Source organism: Sturnira hondurensis, unplaced genomic scaffold (genome assembly GCF_014824575.4).
Source record: "Sturnira hondurensis isolate 20B ecotype Veracruz unplaced genomic scaffold, ASM1482457v3 Scaffold0004152, whole genome shotgun sequence".
NCBI lineage: Eukaryota > Metazoa > Chordata > Mammalia > Chiroptera > Phyllostomidae > Sturnira > Sturnira hondurensis.
In genome coordinates, this window is record NW_028076783.1 from 9,355,606 (window position 1) to 9,368,929 (window position 13,324).

At 42.1% G+C, this 13,324-nt stretch overlaps 1 protein-coding gene across 6 annotated transcripts in view; it reads left to right on the forward strand.

Moving 5' to 3' along the window:
- PPP2R2B (protein phosphatase 2 regulatory subunit Bbeta) overlaps window positions 1-13,324 on the forward strand; it is a 434,480-nt gene that overhangs the window by 330,241 nt on the left and 90,915 nt on the right. The window lies entirely within an intron of this gene.

Below are 13,324 nucleotides of genomic sequence, written 5' to 3' on the forward strand. Positions count from 1 at the left end.
GGTTACAACTCTGATAGGAGGGGGAGGGTGATCCAGCAGAGACTTCACCCGCCCAAGACTCAGGTGTAAGCTGAAGGAGCACAGGATATGCCAAGCTCCACTGCCTACAAATCCATGTATTTCCTGTTGCCCACAGGGCCACTGCCACACATCATTGTGTGCTTGGCTTCTCTGCCTGTTCACAGTCCCTAAAATGTCTTGAGCATCTTCTGTATTCAAGGTACAGGGGATAGGTCTACCCAGATGGAAAGTTGGAGATGTGACTCAGAACACAAACTTCTGAATCTACTAAGGTTGAGTTCAGATTCTGCCACTTACCAGAATCTCCCATCATCATTTAACCTTTCTGAGCTCTAGTCATGCTTGTTATTTTGAGTTTTTCCATCTGCAAAACAGTGAGCCTAAACTTCACTGCCCGTGGATTTATGAGGGTAAAATGCAGCAAGGGTAGACAGCCCTTATTCACGGCAAAGACTCCATAAATGATCTGTACCATCAGTCTGAGCACCCTCCTTCCTGCCCTCCAGAAATGCACAGTCTGGTAAGGGAAGGGGATTTGTAAGACTAATACACAAATGATTATGACACTAAATAGAGAGAAATAAATGCAGTTAGAGTGGGAGAGAGTTGCTGTTTGATCAATTACATGGGTTCTGGGAGACCAGAAAAGGTCTTATCAGCAAGTGGTGTTAAAAATAGATTTCTAAAAGTGGACTTGTAAGGGAATGCTCTCCAGATATAGGTTAAATTGGTTCAAGATTGGGTAATAAGTTTAGTCTGGGGTGTGTTCAGTGTGAGCAGGAAAGCAGGCACAGGTTGGGACCAGCCCTAGCCCCAAGGGACTTTCCAAGCCCTGCCAAACCTGTGCTTTCAGACAGCAGCTGTGCTCCTGGAGACCAACACTGAGAAGGGGGATGGTGCAGTACATCTGGGGAAAAGAGGTTGTCACCCAGGTTTAGAAGCAGATATGGAAATTGAGCGATGGTTGTGTGTCTGATTAGCATGCTTGTTTGTTCTTTAATTTATGCATGCATTTGTTCTTCTGTTTATGGAGTGAAATGCTGTTTGGGCACAGCCTCTTTGCGTGCCACAGTTCTAGGCTATCAGGTGCTTACCTAGTGCTAATGGGTACCTGGTCTTCATTTGAGTGCCTTCTGAGCCAGCAAGCATTGGCTGCTCTGCTCCCTCTTCTCAGCCTGTGTGTTCAGCCTGGGGAACCACCAGCAAGTCGGGACCACCAGCAAGTCCGACCCACTGGACCTCCGTGATGCTCTGATGCTCCGACTTTGGAGATTGGAGGGCAGAGCGCTAAGGAGTATGCACATGGAGTCTGTCTGTCCTGGGTTACAACTGTGGCTCCACTGCTTTTTGTCTGGTGACCTTGTGCACATTACTTAAAATCCATGTGCTTCTAATGTCACATCTGCATAACAGCGATGATGACAATGCCTGTTTCCTGGGACCGTTGTGAGGATTCAGTGCTGTATTGTGTGTGATAAAGAGCTTAGCCTCTGTTATACCTCACAGAACACTTTCAATAATGTTAGTTCCCTGCTGTTGTTCTTTTATTACTATCATCATTATTGTGGTGACTGTTATTAACCCCTGCTATTAATAGACCTATGTATATGAGAAAAATTCATATTCATTCTTCTTGTCATGTACTTTTTATAATGTTGTATTTATAAACTATTCATTGATCTCTACTAAGTGACAAACACTATGCTAACAACACGAAAGGAATAAGACAGCCACCCTTTCAACTCTCAGGAGTCTATAACCCAGTAGGGAAGCAGGTGGATTGGGTGTTACTGGGAAGTTCACAACATGAACGTCTGCCCTCATGTAACCTTGCCTTTGTTTGCTATGTGGATGGGATTTGTCAGATGCCATCTGCCATCCATACAATGAGCCCCATTGTCCATGATATCCTGTGGGGTGTCCTCTATCTGTGGTTGGCCCTGGAGATGCTGTTTCCATGAGGAAGAGGCGAGAAGGCCTCTATTTAAGCTTCCTCTAGAGCAGAGATCATCTGTCCCCCAAGAATGACAGTGACATTGAGAAGTAGACTTGTGCTTGTCATACATGGAAGGAGGCCCCAATATGGGGCTGAGGTAGAAAGTCCCCAATTCTGGTTCTTACTTTCTTATTAACCAGTGGGTGGCCCTGGGCCAGTGAAGCACATTTACTCTCTCCAGGCTCAGTGTATAAGTGGCAGAGGACTGTATGAAGTGAGTGGTCCTGTGACCCCGGTCTTAGTTAAAATACAGATCCCCAGGACCCAGCCCCGGGAATTCCCTTCAGCAAGTGGAGTGGTCCAGAGGAGTCTGCATTTTGAATACAAGCCCCTGATGATGGAGACAAAGGGGTCTGTGGTACCTGTTTATTGTAATCTCTAAGCCTCCTTCTAACTATTGTTTTTATGAGGCTCTATTACTTACCAGTTGTTTCAACAGTTATTGTACCAACTTGGGAGACACATTTGCTACTGTATTGTAAATACTTGTATCTGATTTTACCTCTACTGCCTCCCTAGACCTGCAAATATCCTACTTCTCAGGGTAAGTAGCCACGCTCCAGCATCCTTTCCATCCAAACCCTGGAAAGGCCACAGCCAACTTTCCTTTTGGATCCTGGTGGTAGGGTGGAGAAAGCCAGGCAGCTCTGAAGACTGTAGGTTCAGAACAATGACTACAGAGCGTGAGTTGACATGATATTAATCAGACTATAATTTACTAACATGCTCTGCTCTTGAAATTTGCATTGTCAGCAATTGCGGCTTTTTTCTTCTTCTTCCCTGTACTATGATTACCTTCCACTCCCTTTCAGAATTTTCAGTTCTGTGTGGATCTTGAGAGAGAGAATGTTTAATAATACCCAACAGCTAATTAATCCTCACTGAATAATGAACCTGTTCTGTTTCAGTGCTGGGAGGCTTTGCTTTTCAATGTAAGACTGTGGCCATTTCCCTGCCCCCCCCCTGCCCTTTTTTCATGGGAAGCAGCCTTTCAAATTACCCAGAGAGACTGTGAGGAGTACTTCTATGCAAACAGTGTCTCCTGCTCAGTATCATAATACTCAAAACAATAACCATAATGATAATTTAAAAATCACACCTGACAGTTGTAAAGCACTGTTTATATCACAAAGCATTTACTTCACCCTTTGATTCATCTTTTGAGCAGCCAGTGAGAAGGGCAGCACAGATATTTAGCAGGTAAAAATGCTGAAATCTAGTATTTATTGAGCATTTACTAGATTCCATGCACCATGCATTAGCTGTGTCGTGAGGTGTAGTTCACTGTTAAAAGTGCCCACTTAATAAGTGAGGCTCAGCCCTGGCTGGTATAACTCAGTGGATTGAGCATGGGCCTGTGAAGCAAAGGGTCACTGGTTCGATTTCCAGTTAGGGCACATGCTTGGGTTGCAGGCCGAGTCCCCAGTAGGGGACTCATGAGAGGCAACCACACATTGATGTTTCTCTCCCACTCTTTCTCCTTTCCTTCCCCTCTCTCTAAAAATAAATAAATAAAATATTTTTTTAAATAATAAATAAATAAATAAATGAGGCTCAAAGAAGTTAAATAACAGACCCAAGATCATGCAGGGCTGAGTCAAACTGATCAACTTGGCTCTGGGACCTGAGCCCTTAAATGGGACACAGACTCAGAGGGAGACTGACTTACCTGATAGCTATCAACTGGTTATTCTAGAGCTGGGACGAAAAGTCAAGAGCTCTGGCTTTTCAACTTGGACACATGTTGAATGGTGACGTTATTATTCCAGGTCGGGATGTCAGTCTGTCTGTATCTGTCTCTCTCTCTTTACTCTTCCCTTCTCTCTCTCTCTCTCTCTCTCTCCCCCTCCATCTATCTCTAACCCTTCTTCTATCTCTCTTTCCCTCTCTCCTTGCTCCTCACCTCTCTCTACCCCTTCCCCCTTTCCCCCCTCCCTTCTTCTCTCTCACCCATCCATTCATACACATTGACTTTCCAGATCTCTGACCTCAGCATGGAGAAACAAAGGCCTTGAGCTCCCCTTAGCAAGATTCTCTTCTCTCTCAGCCTCCCTTTACCCAGGAGTGAGAGGCTCTCAGTGCTTTATAGGCAAGGGAAACTCACAGTTCAAGTAACTGAATCAGCCTGGGGCAGGAGCTGGGTGGTGGGAAATTGCACTTAGAGAGCTTCTCCCTGCTGGGGGAGCCTGGGGTTATTATGCCCTTCATTGTCGTTGACTTCCAGCGCCCTGGGAACTGAGGCCAGGTAGAAATTTGTGTGTTATCCAGTTGTACATGTAGAGTCTAAAAGCTGTGAGTTCCCAAGCCATGTCATTTCATTACCTCCCCCCAAATGGAGGGGATGTAGTGAGCTCAAGTTTTCTAATGGATTTTATCCACACATTTCTTACAGATGATGATAATGATAGTTGCATTTATTGATGATAGTCACATTTATTGAGTTCTTCCTGTATGCCAGGTGCTGGATTTTATGCCCTTCCACCATTTTGTCCTAACAACAACTCTCCCAGATAGGTGTTCTTATTCTCTCTGAATCATCCTAGACTTTTCATTTAAGTCTCTGCTCAAGTGCCATCTTCTCAGAAAAGCTCTCCTGGAATGCCCGAGACGCAGCTGCCAGCACAACACCCTCACTCTCAGCGTCCTTGCCTGTGTGCCCCCTTTCCCTTAGCTTTTTCCTTAGCTTTTTCCTTGCCTGGTCCAGAATTTGTCCATTGCATGCCCCTTACCCCCACTAAAGTGTCAGCTCTGTGAAAGTGGGAGCCACACTGTGCTCACTCTGGGGCTCCAGCCCCTAGAACAACAGGAGGCACACAGCAGGCACTTGGCACATATTTGTCAAATGAACAACAGATCTCATCTAAGTGCAAACCAGTTTAGAGCAGGCCAGGCATCTGCCTCTTGGCTAGAAAATGGCAGAGCTGGGATTCAAACCCAGTCCATCTGACCCAAATCTGATGCTTGTCATGACTTCCTAAAGCTTTGGCTTTCTAAGAAAATAGTAATACCTGATCATGGAGCAGGGAAATTTCATTGCTTGTGTCCCTCAGAAATGTCTGGCTAAGCTTTCTTAATGTATGAGCTTGGTTTGGGGAAAGTAGGATGTGAGGGGGGAGGACTGCAAAGGCCATTCTGCCCAGGGTGGGCACACAATGGACACTCTTTTGTTTGAGAAAAGATTCAATTTCATCGTGTTTTTATACACCTGCCTTCTGCTGGCCTCTGGCTTCTGTCTACCTCTCTACTCGGGATACACACGTCCCTGCAACTTTCCTGAACTAACATGTTTCCCCTTAGAATGACTCTGATATTTGTAAATCCCACTGGTGGCATCTAGACACCCCGATGCCCCCTCTTCCCAGCCACAGTGTAAGACCCTGTGACAAATTGGTGCTGAGTGTTGACAGGCTCCAAATTCTGAAGGGGACTCCTAAGGACTGTTGCTAATAGGTCATAGGATTAGGCAGCTTGACAAAACAGACTAGCCATTTTCCTGAAAGCGATACTCTTAGTGAAACAACAAGTTTAACCACCGGATCTATTTTCTAAAGAACTGGTTGAAGGTTACTAATAGCAACCATGTTTGATCAGCCCTTCCTAGTGTCAGGTACTGGGCTGAGGAGTTTAATGGACGTTTTACAATTCCTTCTACATCACACTCCTGTGACTTTAGCAGCATGCCTATTTTACAGATGTAAACAAAGGCTTCAGGACATAAGTACTGGCTTAAGGCCTCATAGATAACAGGAGGCAAAACCAAGACTGGAGCCAGGCCTGTCTGATCCCACAGTCCCTGCCCACCCTTCATCCTTATGCAGGACTGTTTTCGGTGTGGTCCTTGACCTAAACAACAGCAAGGTAATAGTATCTGACATGTAGAACTTTTTGGTGCATTTCTTATCTACTTTATTGAGTGTCTACTATGTGTCTGGCACTGTGCTAAGTGTATACTGCTAAGTGTATCTTACAAAAGTGAGTGCAATACACTCCCTGTGCTTGAGGGGCAAAGAGGGAACAAGTTGCAAATGGCTGCAACAGGAAGTTAATTTAATTGGTGGTTCTTAAACAGTGTGCCTCATGGCCCCCTGGAATGCTTTCTAGACAACCTTCATCAGCCTCACCTCTAGGGATCCCAGTTTAGAAAGTCTGTATTGTACCTAGTGACATCTTGGATAAGGCCCCTCTCGGCAGACCCCCAGGTGTTGCCACTACAGGCAGCCAGGGGCCACATTGAGAAACTGTGGGTAGGGTACAGGTACTGAGACAAGCACAGAAGGTCATCATGCCAGTTCAGATGAAGAGCAGCAGGGATGAGATGCAAGGTTGGGAAGGAGTTTCTGAGAAGCATCTTGCAGGATAGATGGTCTTTCATGCTGGAGGTCACTCCTGATGCTCCCAAGGATCCTGGGAGGCAAGTAGGATGGATATGCATTGCTATTTCCCTCCTTCTAGAGGTGTGGATGTGATCATCCCCAGTGTGAAAGGGGGAAACCAAGGCTTGGAGGGGCAGAGCTGAGAATTAAATGCTTCCTGTCTAGGCACAGCCTTTATGCCTTCTTGCTGTCTCTGCTGTGACCATGTGGTGACACCCCCTCCAGGAGGATGGGGAACCCCAGGCCGTGTCAGGGTAGGGTGCCAGTTGAGTCGGGATTACCCATGACTCCCCCAGGTTTTACTGTTGGTTTTACACTTTCATAACCAAGGCCTACCCTGACCCTTTCTAATTTTTCTAAAATTCATTTTGTGATTTATGGCTGCTCTGGGGGCTTAATAGCCAGATCCAATCCTTTCACAGCTTCATCTTTCCTTGTATTTGTTGCAAATAACAATGAAGTATTTAGCTACTGCAGTAAAAAATCAATCAAGCCTGTTTCCTATTCACGGGTTTGTGATGGCCCCTGGATGCCCCCCTGGATTAGATTAACTTGTTGAGTGTGTCACTCTGGTGTGGCTAATTTCTTGACCTGTGCCCCCTCACTAGCACACCAGCCTTGGCAGGTGGATATTGAGATCTCCCATTGATTGACTGCCCTGAAAGGCAAAGCTGGTGTGTGATGTGTGTAACCCAGCAGGATGTGCGCACTCTGTGTTTATGAAAATAAATAATGATTTCAGTTATTGTTATTGATTGCCATCATTATCTGATTGTATCTATCTGTGTCATGGGGTTTCAGTTACAGGATCAGAAAGCACTCCGCAGGAGCCTTAGGCTACAGGCCTCGGTGTGGTAACACGTTTCGCCTCATGGGGGTGAGGGTTGTGGATGTCTTGGTCCTGTTCTTTGGCTAATGTTCACATAGTCTCACAATGTGAGACTATGTCAGTTGTGTTCCATGTCAGGCAAAGGGATTACTCAGCTGGGATAATAATAACAGCCACAAACATTTATTGAGCATTTGCTGGGTTCCAGGGACTCTGGGCATATATTGGCTAATTTAATATTCAAAATGAATCTATAATGTAGGTGCTAAAATAAACCTCATTTTATTTTTTAAATTTATTTATTTAATTGTTGTTACAATACAGTTTTCTGTCTTTTACTCCCATTCCAGTCCACCCCCCAGTGCTCCCCACCTCCCTCCCATTTCCACCCCCCTTAGTTTTTGTCCATGTGCCCTTTATACTAGTTCCTGTAAATCCTTCCCTTGTTCCCCTGAAATTTCCTCCCCTCTCCCCTCTGGTCACTGTCAGCCTGTTCTCTATTTCAGTGTCTTTGGTTATATTTTGCTTGCTTGTTTGTTTTGTTGTTTAGCTTCCTCTTAAAGGTGTGATCATATGGTATTTGTCTTTCACCACCTGGCTTATTTCACTCAGCATAAGGCTTTCCAGTTCCATCCATGCTGTTGCAAAAGGTAGGAGCTCCTTCTTTCTTTGTGCTGCATAGAATTCCATTGTATATATGTACCATAGTTTTTGGATCCATTCATTTACTGACGGGCACCTAGGTTGCTTCCAACTCTTGGCTATTGTAAATTGTGCTGCTATGAACATTGGGGTGCATAGGTTCTTTTGGATTGGTGTTTCAGGGTTCTTAGGATATAATCCTAGCAGTGGAATTGCTGGGTCCAAAGGCATATTCATTTTTGGTTTTCTTAGAAAATTCCATACTGTTTTCCACAGTGGTTGTACCAGTCTACAGTCCCACCAACAATGGACTAGAATCCCCTTTTCCCCACACCCTCTCCAACATTTGTTGTTTATTGCTTTGTTTATGATAGCCATTCTGACTGGTGTAAAGTGGTATCTCATTGTGGTTTTAATTAGCATCCATCTGATAACAAGCAATATTGAGCATCTTTTCATGTGTCTCTGGATCCTCTGTATGTCCTCTTTGGAGAAATGTCTGTTCAAGTCCTTTCCCCATTTTTTAATTGGGTTAGTTGTCTTCTTAGAGTGAAGTCGTGTGAGTTCTTTGTATATTTTGGAGATTAAACCTTTGTCTGAGGTATCATTGGCAAATATGTTTTTCCCATGCAGTTGGTTGCCTTTTTATTTTAATGCTGTTTTCTTTAGCTGCACAGAAGCTTTTTATTTTGATGAGATCCCATTTGTTTATTCTTTCCTTTATGTCCCTTGCTCTAGGGGACGTATCAATAAAAATCTTGTTACGTGGAATATCTGAGATTTCCCTGCCAATGTTCTCCTCTAGGGCTTTAATGGTGTCACGGCTTGTATTTAAGTCTTTTATCCACCTTGAATTTATTTTGGTGTATGGTGTAAGTTGGTGCTCAAGTTTCATTTTTTTGCACGTAGCTATCCAGTTCTCCCAATACCATTTGTTGAAGAGGCTATCTTTACTCCATTTTATGTTACTGCCCCCTTTGTCAAATATTAATTGACTATAGAGAGTTGGGTTTATATCTGGGCTTTCTGTTCTGTTCTATCGGTCTATGTGCCTGTTTTTATGCCAGTACCAGGCTGTTTTGATTACAGTGGCCTTGTAATACAGTTTGATATCAGGTATTGTGATCCCTTCTACTTTGTTCTTCTTTCTCAAAATTGCGGATGCTATTCGGGATCTTTTATGGTTCCATATAAATTTTTGAAGTGTTTGTTCTATGTCTGTGAAATATGCTATTGGTACTTTAATAGGTATTGCACTGAATCTATACATTGCTTTGGGTAGTATGGACATTTTGATGATGTTAATTCTTCCAATCCATGAACACGGTATATGTTTCCATTTGTTTGTGTCCTCCTTGATGTCTTTCTTCAGTGTTGTGTAGTTTTCTGCATACAGGTCTTTTACCTCCTTGGTTAGGTTTATTCCTCGGTATTTTATTTTTGTTTTTGCTATATCAAATGGGATTTTCTTCTTCTTTTCTGCTTCTGCTGTTTTATTGTTGATATACAAAAATGCCTTTGATTTCTGGATATTGACATTGTATCCTACTGTTTTGCCAAATTCATTTATTAGGTTGAGCAGTTTTGGGGTAGAGTCTATAGAATTTTCCATATACACTATCATGTCATCTGCAAACAGTGACAGTTTTGTTTCCTCCTTTTCGATTTGGGTGCTTTTTATTTCCTCTTCTTGTCTGATGGCTGTGGCTAAAATTTCCAATACTATATTGAATAGAAGTGGTGAAAGTGAATAACCTTGTTTTGTTCTTGAACTTAGTGAGAAACATTTTAGTTTTTGCCCATTGAGTATAATGTTGGCTACAGGTCTCTCATATATGGCCTTTATTATGTTGAGGAATGCTTCCTCTATTTTCACTTTGCTGAGTGTTTTTATTATAAATGGATATTGTACCTTATCAAAAGCTTTTCTGCATCTATTGATATGGTCTGTAATTTTTGTCTTTGCTTTTATTTATGTGATGTGTTACATTTACAGATATGTTAATATTGAAGCATCCTTGCATCCCTGGGATGAATTCCACTTGGTCATGGTGTATGATCTTTTTAATGTATTGTTGGATGCGATTTGCCACTATTTTGTTGAGGGTTTTAGTATCTATGTTCATCAGTGATATTGGCCTGAAGTTTTCTTTCTTTGTTGTGTCTCTATCTGGTTTTGGAATTAGGATAATGCTGGCTTCATAAAAAGAGTTTGAGAGTCTTCCATCCTTTTGGATTTTTTGGAATAGTCTGTGAAGGATAGGGGTTAGCTCTTCCTTAAATGCTTTGTAGAATTCTCCTGTGAAACCATCTGGTCCAGGGCTTTTGGATATCAGGAGTTTTTTGATTACTGTTTCAATTTCATCAGCTGTTATTTATCTGCTCAGCCTTTCTGCTTCTTCATTGAGTTTTGGAAGATTATATTTTTCTAGAAATTTGTCCATTTCACTTAGGTTTTCAAATTTCTTGGCATATGGTATTGTGTAGTAATTTTCTACAATCCTTTGTATTTCTGTGGTGTCAGTTATAATCTCTCCTCTTTCATTTCTGATTGTATGTTTATTTGGGTCCTCTCTTTTTTTTTTCTTTCTTTTTTAAATGTTTTATTTATTTATCTCTAGAGGGGAAGGAAAGGAGAGAGGGAGAGAAATATCAATGTATGGTTGCCTCTCATGTGTCCCCTGCTGGTAACTGGCCTGCAAACCCAGGCATGTGCCCTGACTGGGAATTGAACCTGCGATTCTTTGGTTCAGAAGCCCGTGCTCAATCCACTGAGCTACACCAGCCAGGGCCTCTCTCTTTTATTCTGGATGAGCCTACATAAAGGGTTGTCAATTTTGTTTATCTTTTCAAAAGCCAGCTCCTGGATTCATTGATCCTTAGATTTGTGCTTTTAATTGCTGTGTCATTTAATCCTGCTCTGATCTTGGTTATTTCCTTCCTTCTACTTGCTCTGGGCTGTCTTTGTTGTTGTTCCTCTGGTTCTTGTAAGCATAGGGTTAGGTTGTTTGTTTGAAATGTTCCTATCTTTTTTAGGTAGGCCTCTATTACTATGAACTTCCCTCTGAGGACTGCCTTCTCTGTGTCCCATAAGGTTTGGGTTGTTGTGAGTTCATTTTAATTTGTTTCCAGAAACTTTTTGATATCTTCCCTAATTTCATTCTTGATCCATTCGTTGTTTAATAGCATACCATTCAGTCTCCATAATTTTGAGTATTTTGAGTTTTTTCCTTTGGTGTTGGTTTCCAGTTTCAGTCCCTTGTAGTCAGAGAAAATGCTTGGTATGGTTTGAATTTTTTTGACTTTGTTTAGGCTTGTTTTGTGTCCTATTATGTGGTCTATCTTTGAAAATGTTCCATGTGCATTTGAAAGGAATGTGTATTTAGCTTCTTTGAAATGAAGGGCTCTATATATATCAGTTAAGTCCATTTCATCTAAGGCATTGTTCAATGCCACCATGTCTTTGTTGATATTTTGTTTGGAAGATCTGTCCATTTTGACAGTGGGGTGTTAAAATCCCCTACTATAATTGTGTTGCTGTCAATATCTTTCTTGAAGTCCTCTAAGATTTTCTTTATATATTTGGATGCTCCTATGTTGGATGCATGTGTATTTACAATGTCTTCTTGGTGGATTATTTTCTTGAGTATTATGAAGTAACCTTCTGGGTCTCTCTTTATGGCCCTTTTTTTGAAGTCTATTTTGTCTGATATGAGTGTTGATACCCTGGCCTTTTTTTTCCTGTTTGTTTGCTTGGAAAATCTGTTTCCAGCCCTTCACTTTTAGTCTATGTAGGTCTTTTGTCCTGAGGTGGTTCTCTTCTAGGCAGCAAATGTGTGGGTCATGCTTTCTTATCCATTTAGCTATTCTATGTCCTTTGATTGGAGCATTTAATCCATTTACATTTAAGGTTATTATTGATAGGTACTTATTCACTGCCATTTTCCTACGTGTGTTCCTCTCTCTTTCTCTCTCTTTTCCTTCCTTTCCTGAAAGCAGTCCCTGTAGCATGTCTTGCAGAGCTGGTTTGGTGGAGGTGTATTCTTTTAGACTTCTTTTGTTTTGGAAGCTCTTTATTTGGCCTTCTATCTTGATTGAGAGCCTTTCTTGGCAAAGTAGCCTTGGTTGCAGGCCTCTGGTTCTCATTACTTGGAATATTTTTGGCCATTCTCTTCTGGCTTGGAGCATTTCTATTGAGAAGTTAGCAGCTACCCTTATCTGGGCTCCCTTGAATGTTGCTTCCTTTTTCTCCCTTACTGCCTTTAAGTTTCTGTCTTTGTCTTGGAATTTTGCCATTTTAATGATGATGTGTCTTGAAGTGGGCCTCTTTGGGTTCCTCTTGATTGAGATTCTGTGATTCCTGGATTTGTGTGACTTTCCTCAAATTAGGGAAGTTTTCCATTATTACTTTTTCAAATAGGTTTTCTAGCCCTGCTCTTTTCTCCTTCTGGTTTCTCTGTTATTGAGATATTATTATGTTTCATGTTGTCTTGCATTTCTCTTAATTTCTCTTCATTCTTTCTAAGCTTCCTTTCCCTTTCTTGCTCTTTCTGGGTGTTTTTTTTTTTTCCTACTTTTTCCTCTAGCTCACTGATCCCATCTTCTGCTTCATCAATTCTTCTTTTGATTCCTTCCACTGTGTTCTTCAGTTCAGAAATTGTATTCTTCATTTCCTCTTGGCCCATGCTGATAGTTTCTATTTCCTTTTTCATGTTGATATGGTTTGCAGTGAGTTCATTGTAGTTTCCTGTATTTTCTGGCAATTCATTGTGAGCTCATTGAGCTTCCTGACAACCATTGCTTTGAACTCAGTATCTGATAGTTGAGTTGCCTGTGTTTCATTTAGCATTCTTTCTGAGGCTTCCTCCTTTCCTTTCATTTGGGGATTGTTTCTTTGTCTTCCCATTGTTTGTGAGACTCTTCTCGTTATCTTCAGCTTCTTAAATTGATCTGTTCTGGCTCCCTAGGTTTATGGTGTGACCTTCTGTGGTAGAATACCTGTGAAATACAATGGTGGAGTTTCCTTGATCTCCTGAGCTCACTGGTGTTTGGCTGTCATTTATGTTGGCTCTGTGTTTGTCTTTCGGATTTGATTGTTATTGAGTCTTTCATTTGTGGGTCCTTCCCACCAGCTGGTTAACTGAGGGTCACTCTGTCCACCACCTGTTGTAATTTTTTATGCTGGTGAGAGCAGGTAGTTCCCTGTGGAAGGTAGTTCTTCCATGTGTACAAGGTCTTTTGCTCTTGTTCAGTTGTTTTTACTGGGTAATATCTCCACTATTTCGTTTTATTTCCAGATAGGTCTTGGACTGAGATTTTTGTGGTTTTCACTCCCTCCTTCACCTTCTTCTGTTGTTATCTTTTGGTGATTCCTTTGTTGTTGGGTTTCCTCTTCCAGTGTGTATCCTGGTGTTCACTGCTTCCACCTACTCTTTTTTTGTGATTGGTTGGAAGGGAAGGCAG